The following is a 6,706-nucleotide window of genomic DNA, read 5'->3' on the forward strand; positions in this document are numbered from 1 at the left end:
AAGTTCCTTACGCATCTACAGTTGGAAGTTTGATGTATGCCATGTTGTGTACTAGACCAGATATCTGCTATGCAGTGGGAGCAGTGAGAAGGTATCAGTCAAACCCAGGACTGGAACATTGGATAACAGTTAAGCATATCCTGAAGTATTTAAGGCAGACTAGGGATTCTATGTTAGTCTACAAGGGTGGTGTTCAAAACCTTGTAGGCTACACCGATTCAGATTTTCAGATTGATGTCGATGACAGGAAGTCTACTTCTGGAATGGTGTTTACTCTTAGGGGTGGAGCTGTGATTTGGAGAAGCGTAAAGCAGTATGCAATCTTAGATTCCACCATGGAGGCTGAGTACATAGCTGCGTCATAAGCAGCTAAGGAAATAGTCTGGCTAAAGAAGTTCTATTCGGATCTTGGTGTTGTTCCAGAAATGGATAAACCGCTTGTGTTGTTTTGTGACAATACAGGAGCGATAGCCAACTCAAAAGAACCTTAAAGTCACAAACGGAGTAAGCATATAGAAATGAAGTATTACATTATTCGAGAATATGTGGCCAGGGGAGATGTGAAGGTTATAAAGATTGCAACTGAAGACAATCTTGCAGGTCCGTTTACAAAGACACTACCAGAAGCTACATTTGATAAGTATATCAAGGAAATGAGATTAGTAGAATGAAGGCATTAGTTTCAGTTAGTGAAAGTGGGAGTTTGTTGGGGTTTTATGCCCTAATTAAAACCCAAATTCTTTGTAATCTCATTTTATTATCAATAAAAGAATAGAAATCATTTTTTGACTTGGTCAATCACTTTTCTCACATGTTTTATTTCCATGATTATTTGTTTATTATAAACTTCTATTAAATCCCGAGCATATAGATAATCTTATTTATAGTGACGTAATCACAGTGGAATATAAATATGATTATATGTTCAAAATAAGTTAGTCCTAAGATTAGTCAGTGCACAGGATTTACACTAACTTGCCAATCTACGATATGATCTACTTACACATCACAGTGTTATGTTCTTTCAAGAACATTAGCAAAGTAGATAGGATCATATGTATTTGTTACATTGGACAGGGCCGATATTGATAGTTGATAAGATAAGTAAACATACCGTTATTATATATTCTAGTCATATCATATAGTTGACCATAGGTCAATTCAATCTCAATTCTGAGTGATTAGTATTCTAACTAATTGTATTATTTGAGTTCTTTGACTTGTTCGTTACCAGCTTACCCTACGAACTAGCCCATACTTACATCTTGGGAACTTGATAGTATAATTGAGTGAGAGTGTTAATCATAGATATGAACATCTATAGCTTCTGATGAAGAAGTGAAACGATGGTTTCCTTTTAGTTTGGTTCAAGGTGTTAAATGATGGAGATCTCATTTCAGTAATTAAATTAGTTTACTGAAATATCATTTACAAGGAACTAAGTGTTTTAAGGATAAAATACAATGATGGGTAAAATAATATTTTAGTCCTATCTCATTGTAGACCATCTATAGAGGATTGAGTGAAAATTATGGTTATAATGATGGATAATTAATAGAGTATCTATATTTGTTATAGAGCGTTCTATGAATTCAAGAGTGCAATTCCGAGTCTATAGTGGAGTCACGAGGAATTAATAAGTTAGTAAATTTATTTGTTAGATTTATGATACCGTATTGGAGTTTGATTTCATAGGCCCATGGTCCCCATTGTACCTTGGATAAAACCATCTAGATAGTCTCAATTAATTTATTTAATCATCAATTAGAATTATCAAAGTTGACTAGGTCAATTTTGGATAGTTTCACAGAGTTATGTAATTTTGAGAAGAAAAGATTAATTAGGGCTGAATTATTAATTAAGATAGATTGGTATTTAAATTAATAAATAAGTTTAAATCAAGGTTAAAATTATAAATAATTAATTTGATAAAGGATTTAAATAATTATTTAATTAATTAAATCAATAGAAAAAATACAGGCATTGATTTTAAGTCCAATGGGCTTATAATCAAATGGGAAATTTCACGTGCCTAAAGCCCATGATAATTTCAACCTAGGACTTCAAATTGGCTATTATTTTATTTATTTTTTAATTAAATTAAATGACCTAATTGAGTCTATAAAAGGAGTTCTTAGAGAGAAGTCAAAACAGAAGTTTAATCACTGGTTTTCTGTTAGTTTTAGATTCTCTCTAAACACAAGTCATTTTCTAAGCCTCTTTGTTATTTTCTCTTCTTATCTCTGTATCTATCTCATGTATTGAGAATTGCCCACACTAGTCTAAGTGATTCTAAGGATACACTGGAAGACTGTGAACAAATTAGAAGATCAGTTCAGTTTCTTGATAATACTCTGCGACAGAAAGGATACAAGAGTTAGAGAAACTGAAGGAATGACTCTTTCATTCCGCTGCATATACTGTAAGTATTCTTATTTTTGATTCTCTTTGAATTCAATTTTAGAAACATGTTCTAGGTTATCTCATATTAATTTGTTTGATATTAGATCTACATGAAAATAAATAAAGATCATGTATAAGTGTCCTAACATCTTATGGCTCCAAAATGCCCACCACATTGTAAATTGTGGCAATGGGTAAGAATAGAATGCATCCCATTCTCAGGTACACAACGGAGAATGACTTGGTCAACACAATGCCTATAGAGAATAGGCTCTTCCCAATAGTAATGCTTCACCTCAGAGTAAAAAAATTTCAACTGTTGCCTCGTTAGTTCAGGAGGTACAACTTTGCAACAAGAAAATTCACAAAATCAGCAAACTAAGGCACAACAGAATTTTCACTCACCCCAAATAATTGTTCATCTGGAAAGAAATCATTAATCTGCACAACTTTCTCATTCTGACTCTCTTCTACTTCAAGTCTTGACAAGTGATCAGCTACCAGGTTTTCAATACCTTTTTTTTTCATGAATCTCCATATCAAACTCTTGTAGCAATATAACCTATATGATTAAGCGAGGCTTTGCATCCTTCTTTGTAATCAAAAACTTGATAGCAGAGTGATTAGTGTACACAATCACCTTGTTACCAATTAGATACGGTCAATACTATGGCTAACAACTCATTTTCTATTGTGGCATAATTTAACTGAGCATCGTTAAGAGTTCTACTAGTATAGTAAATAGACCGAAATACCTTGTTAATACGCTGCCCCAAAACCGTGCCAACCGCACTAGCATCACACATCAATTCGAACAATAAATCCCAATTTGGAGCCATCACAATAGGTGCAGTTGTCACTTCTTCTTCAGCACTTTAAAACACATGCAAGCACTCTTCATTAAAATCAAAGGCAACACCATTCATCAAAAAAGTAGAAAGAGGCTTTGAAATCTTTGAAAAGTCCTTAATGAATCTTCGGTAAAACCCAGCATGTCCTAGAAAACTTCTAATTCCCTTAACTTACATGGGCGGTGGACGATTTTCTATTGTAGAGATTTTTGCTCGATCCACTTCAATACCTTTACTAGATACGTTGTGCCCAAGTACTATGCCTTCTTTTACCATAAAATGGCATTTTTCCCAATTTAACACCAGTTTTGCTTTTTCACAACGGTTCAATACATTCTCCAAGTTACCCAAACACATATCAAACGAAGAGCCAAAAACAAAAAAATCATCCATGAAGATCTCAATGCTCCTTTCCACCATATCCGAAAAGATAACCATCATGCACCATTGAAATGTTGCTGGTGCATTACATAGTCCAAATGGCATTCTCCTGAAAGAAAATGTGCCATAGGGACATGTAAATGTTGTTTTCTCTTGGTCCTCTGGTGCGATGGAAATTTGATGGTACCCTGAGTAACCATCTAAAAAGCAATAATACTCATTACCAGCTAACCTATCTAACATTTGATCAATAAAGGGAAGTGGGAGTGATCTTTTCGTGTTGCCTTATTTAACTTTCGATAGTCAATACAAATGCGCCAACCGTTCACTATTCGAGTTGGAATTAGCTCGTTATTTTCATTTTTTACTATTGTAATTCCACCCTTCTTTGGAACCACCTGTACTGGACTCACCCAAGCACTATCAGAAATTGGGTAGATCCCCCCGACGTCCAACCATTTAAGGAGCTACTCAAGTACAACCTCCTTCATAGCTGGATTGAGTCTTCTCTGAACCTCTATAGATGGCTTGCTATCTTCCTCCAATAAAATTTTATGCATTACTGTTGAAGGAATTATTCCTCTAATATCCGCCAATGTCCACCCAATGGCCAATTTATGAACTCGTAAAACCCTCAACAATTTCTCCAATTCAGTTTTTGAGAGGTCAGCTGAAACAATTACAGGTAAAGTCTCCTTCTCACCTAAGTATGCATAACACAAATGATCTGGAAGAGCCTTTAATTCCAATTACGGTGGCTGCTGAATAGATGTTAATGGTCATTCGGGTCCCTCCGCTAACTCTTCAAACTTCTTGCTGTACGGTTGGTAAGAGTTAATCCAATTTGCATATTCTCTCATCTCGACATCATCATCATCTTCCTCACCACTTATCAACACCGCCTCTAAAGCATCACTACTCAGCCTTCTTTTTGAGACTGTTTTATCTATCACATCCACACTATAACAACTGTCAGTAGCCCTCGGATACGTCATTGCCTTGAAGACATTGGATATCACCTCATCTCCTTGAACACGAATCTTCAATTCACCCTTCTCAACATCAATGAGAGCTTGGCATGTGGCTAGGAATGGTCTTCCAAGAATGATAGGTACGTCTTCATCCTCCTCCATATCAAGAACAATAAAATCAACAGGAAAAATAAACTTATCCACCTTCACAAGAACATCTTCAATGATACCCCGTGGATGCTTCACCGATCGATCTGCCAACTGTAGAGTAACTGTTGTTGGTCTTGCTTCACCCAAACCAAGTCTTCTAAACACAGATAAGGGCATCAGATTAATACTCACCCCCACTTCACACAAGGCATGCTTACACTCAAATTTTCCAATTGTGCAAGGTATAGTAAAGCTCACCGGATCTCTTAACTTTTGGGGCAACTTCCTTTGCAATATTGCACTACATTCTTCAGTGAGCGCCACAGTTTCATAGTCTTCCATCTTTCTTTTCATAGACAGAATCTCTTTCATGAACTTTACATAATTGGGCATCTGCTCCAAAGCCTCAATAATAGGAATATTGATGTGCAACTTTTTGAACACCTCTAAAAACTTAGAAAACTGTTTATCAATTGTAGTTTTTCTAAGCCACTGAGGATATGGAACTCGGGTTGGTTGGTCAACAACAACTGGAGGAATCTTCTCTGTGCTCATATGATCTTCAGTAACCCCTTGCTCACTTGTATTAGACTTTTCACCCAAATCTTCATTCTGAACCACTGATTGTTGTACACTAGACTACTCAACTTGTTTACCACTCCTCAGAGTAATTGCCTGACATTGCTCCTCAGGATTAACTTCAGTGATGCTAGGCAAGTTTACCTGAGGTCTATTATTCAGCATATTGGCCAACTGCCCCACTTGCATTTCAAGATTTCTGATAGAGGATCTGGTCTCGGTCATGAATTGAGTTTGAGTGTTGGCAAGAGTCAATAACGCAACTTGTAATTCATTAGGCATGTCTGGTGGAGCTTGTGGCTGAGGCTGTTGTGATGAAGAGACTTAATTCATTGGTTATTGAGGCATACTTTGCTGAAACTGGCCCTGAAACAGAGGTTGTTGGCCCTGATTGTTTCTTCAAGAAAAGTTGGGGTGATATCTCCACCTAGCATTGTAAGTGTTGGAGAAGGGATTATTGAATGGCCTCTAAAAATTTCCCACAGCTTGAACCTGAGCTTGGTCCATAGGAATGTTATTATTGTTATTATTAGTAGGAAACTGATCAAAAGAGTGAGAACCACCACAAATTTCACACCTAGTCACCATCTGAATCGCATTAGCAGACACATTATTCTACTGCAATTTTTTTGTCAATGAGGCCACTTGTGCTGTCACAGCAGTAATTGCATCAAGTTCATGTACCCCAGCTATCTTTCTAACCCCAGATGACCTCTCATCAGACCACTGATGATTTTTTGTGGCCATGTCCTCTAACAGTTCATAAGCTTCATTGGCACTCTTACTCATGAATGCCCCACCAGCTGCAGCATCAACAATTGTTCTTGTTGTACCACACAACCCGTTGTAAAAATTGTGGACTAACATCCACTTTTCTATACCATGATGGGGACATTTTCTCAATAGCTCTTTGAATCTTTCCCAAGAGTCATACAAAGATTCACCATCCAGTTGATAAAGATTATTAATCTTCCCTCTTAATTTAACATATTTTGATGGAGGAAAGAACTTGGCAAGGTTTTTTCTGAGCCAAATCCTCCCAAGTATTTATCGAATTGGATTGAAGGGAGTTCAACCAACCCTTAGCTCTTTCTCGCATAAAAAATGGGAATAGCCTCAACCTGATTGCATCGCCGCTCACCCCATTATATTTAAAGGTATGACATAACTCCAAGAAATTCTCCAAGTGCATATGGGGGTCTTTAGAAGGAAAACCACCAAATTGGACAGTGGACTGCACCATTTGCAAGATTTCCGGCTTAATCTCAAAATTATTGGCCTCCACAGCTGGCAGTCTTATACAGTGTTGTACTGCCGTAACAGTGGGCAGTACATTGTCTCTCATCTTCCTTGCAGCAGGATTTTGAGCTT

The 6,706-nt window shown here is 36.8% G+C and overlaps 1 non-coding gene across 1 annotated transcript; it reads left to right on the forward strand.

The window, feature by feature from the left end:
• Window positions 1-6,212: 6,212 nt before the first annotated feature.
• Window positions 6,213-6,319, forward strand: LOC133820679 (small nucleolar RNA R71). The gene has a single exon (XR_009887081.1). It is a non-coding gene; the product is annotated as a small nucleolar RNA R71 (small nucleolar RNA).
• The last annotated feature ends 387 nt before the right edge of the window (window positions 6,320-6,706 follow it).

This window comes from Humulus lupulus, chromosome 2 (genome assembly GCF_963169125.1).
Source record: "Humulus lupulus chromosome 2, drHumLupu1.1, whole genome shotgun sequence".
NCBI classification, from domain to species: Eukaryota; Viridiplantae; Streptophyta; class Magnoliopsida; order Rosales; family Cannabaceae; genus Humulus; species Humulus lupulus.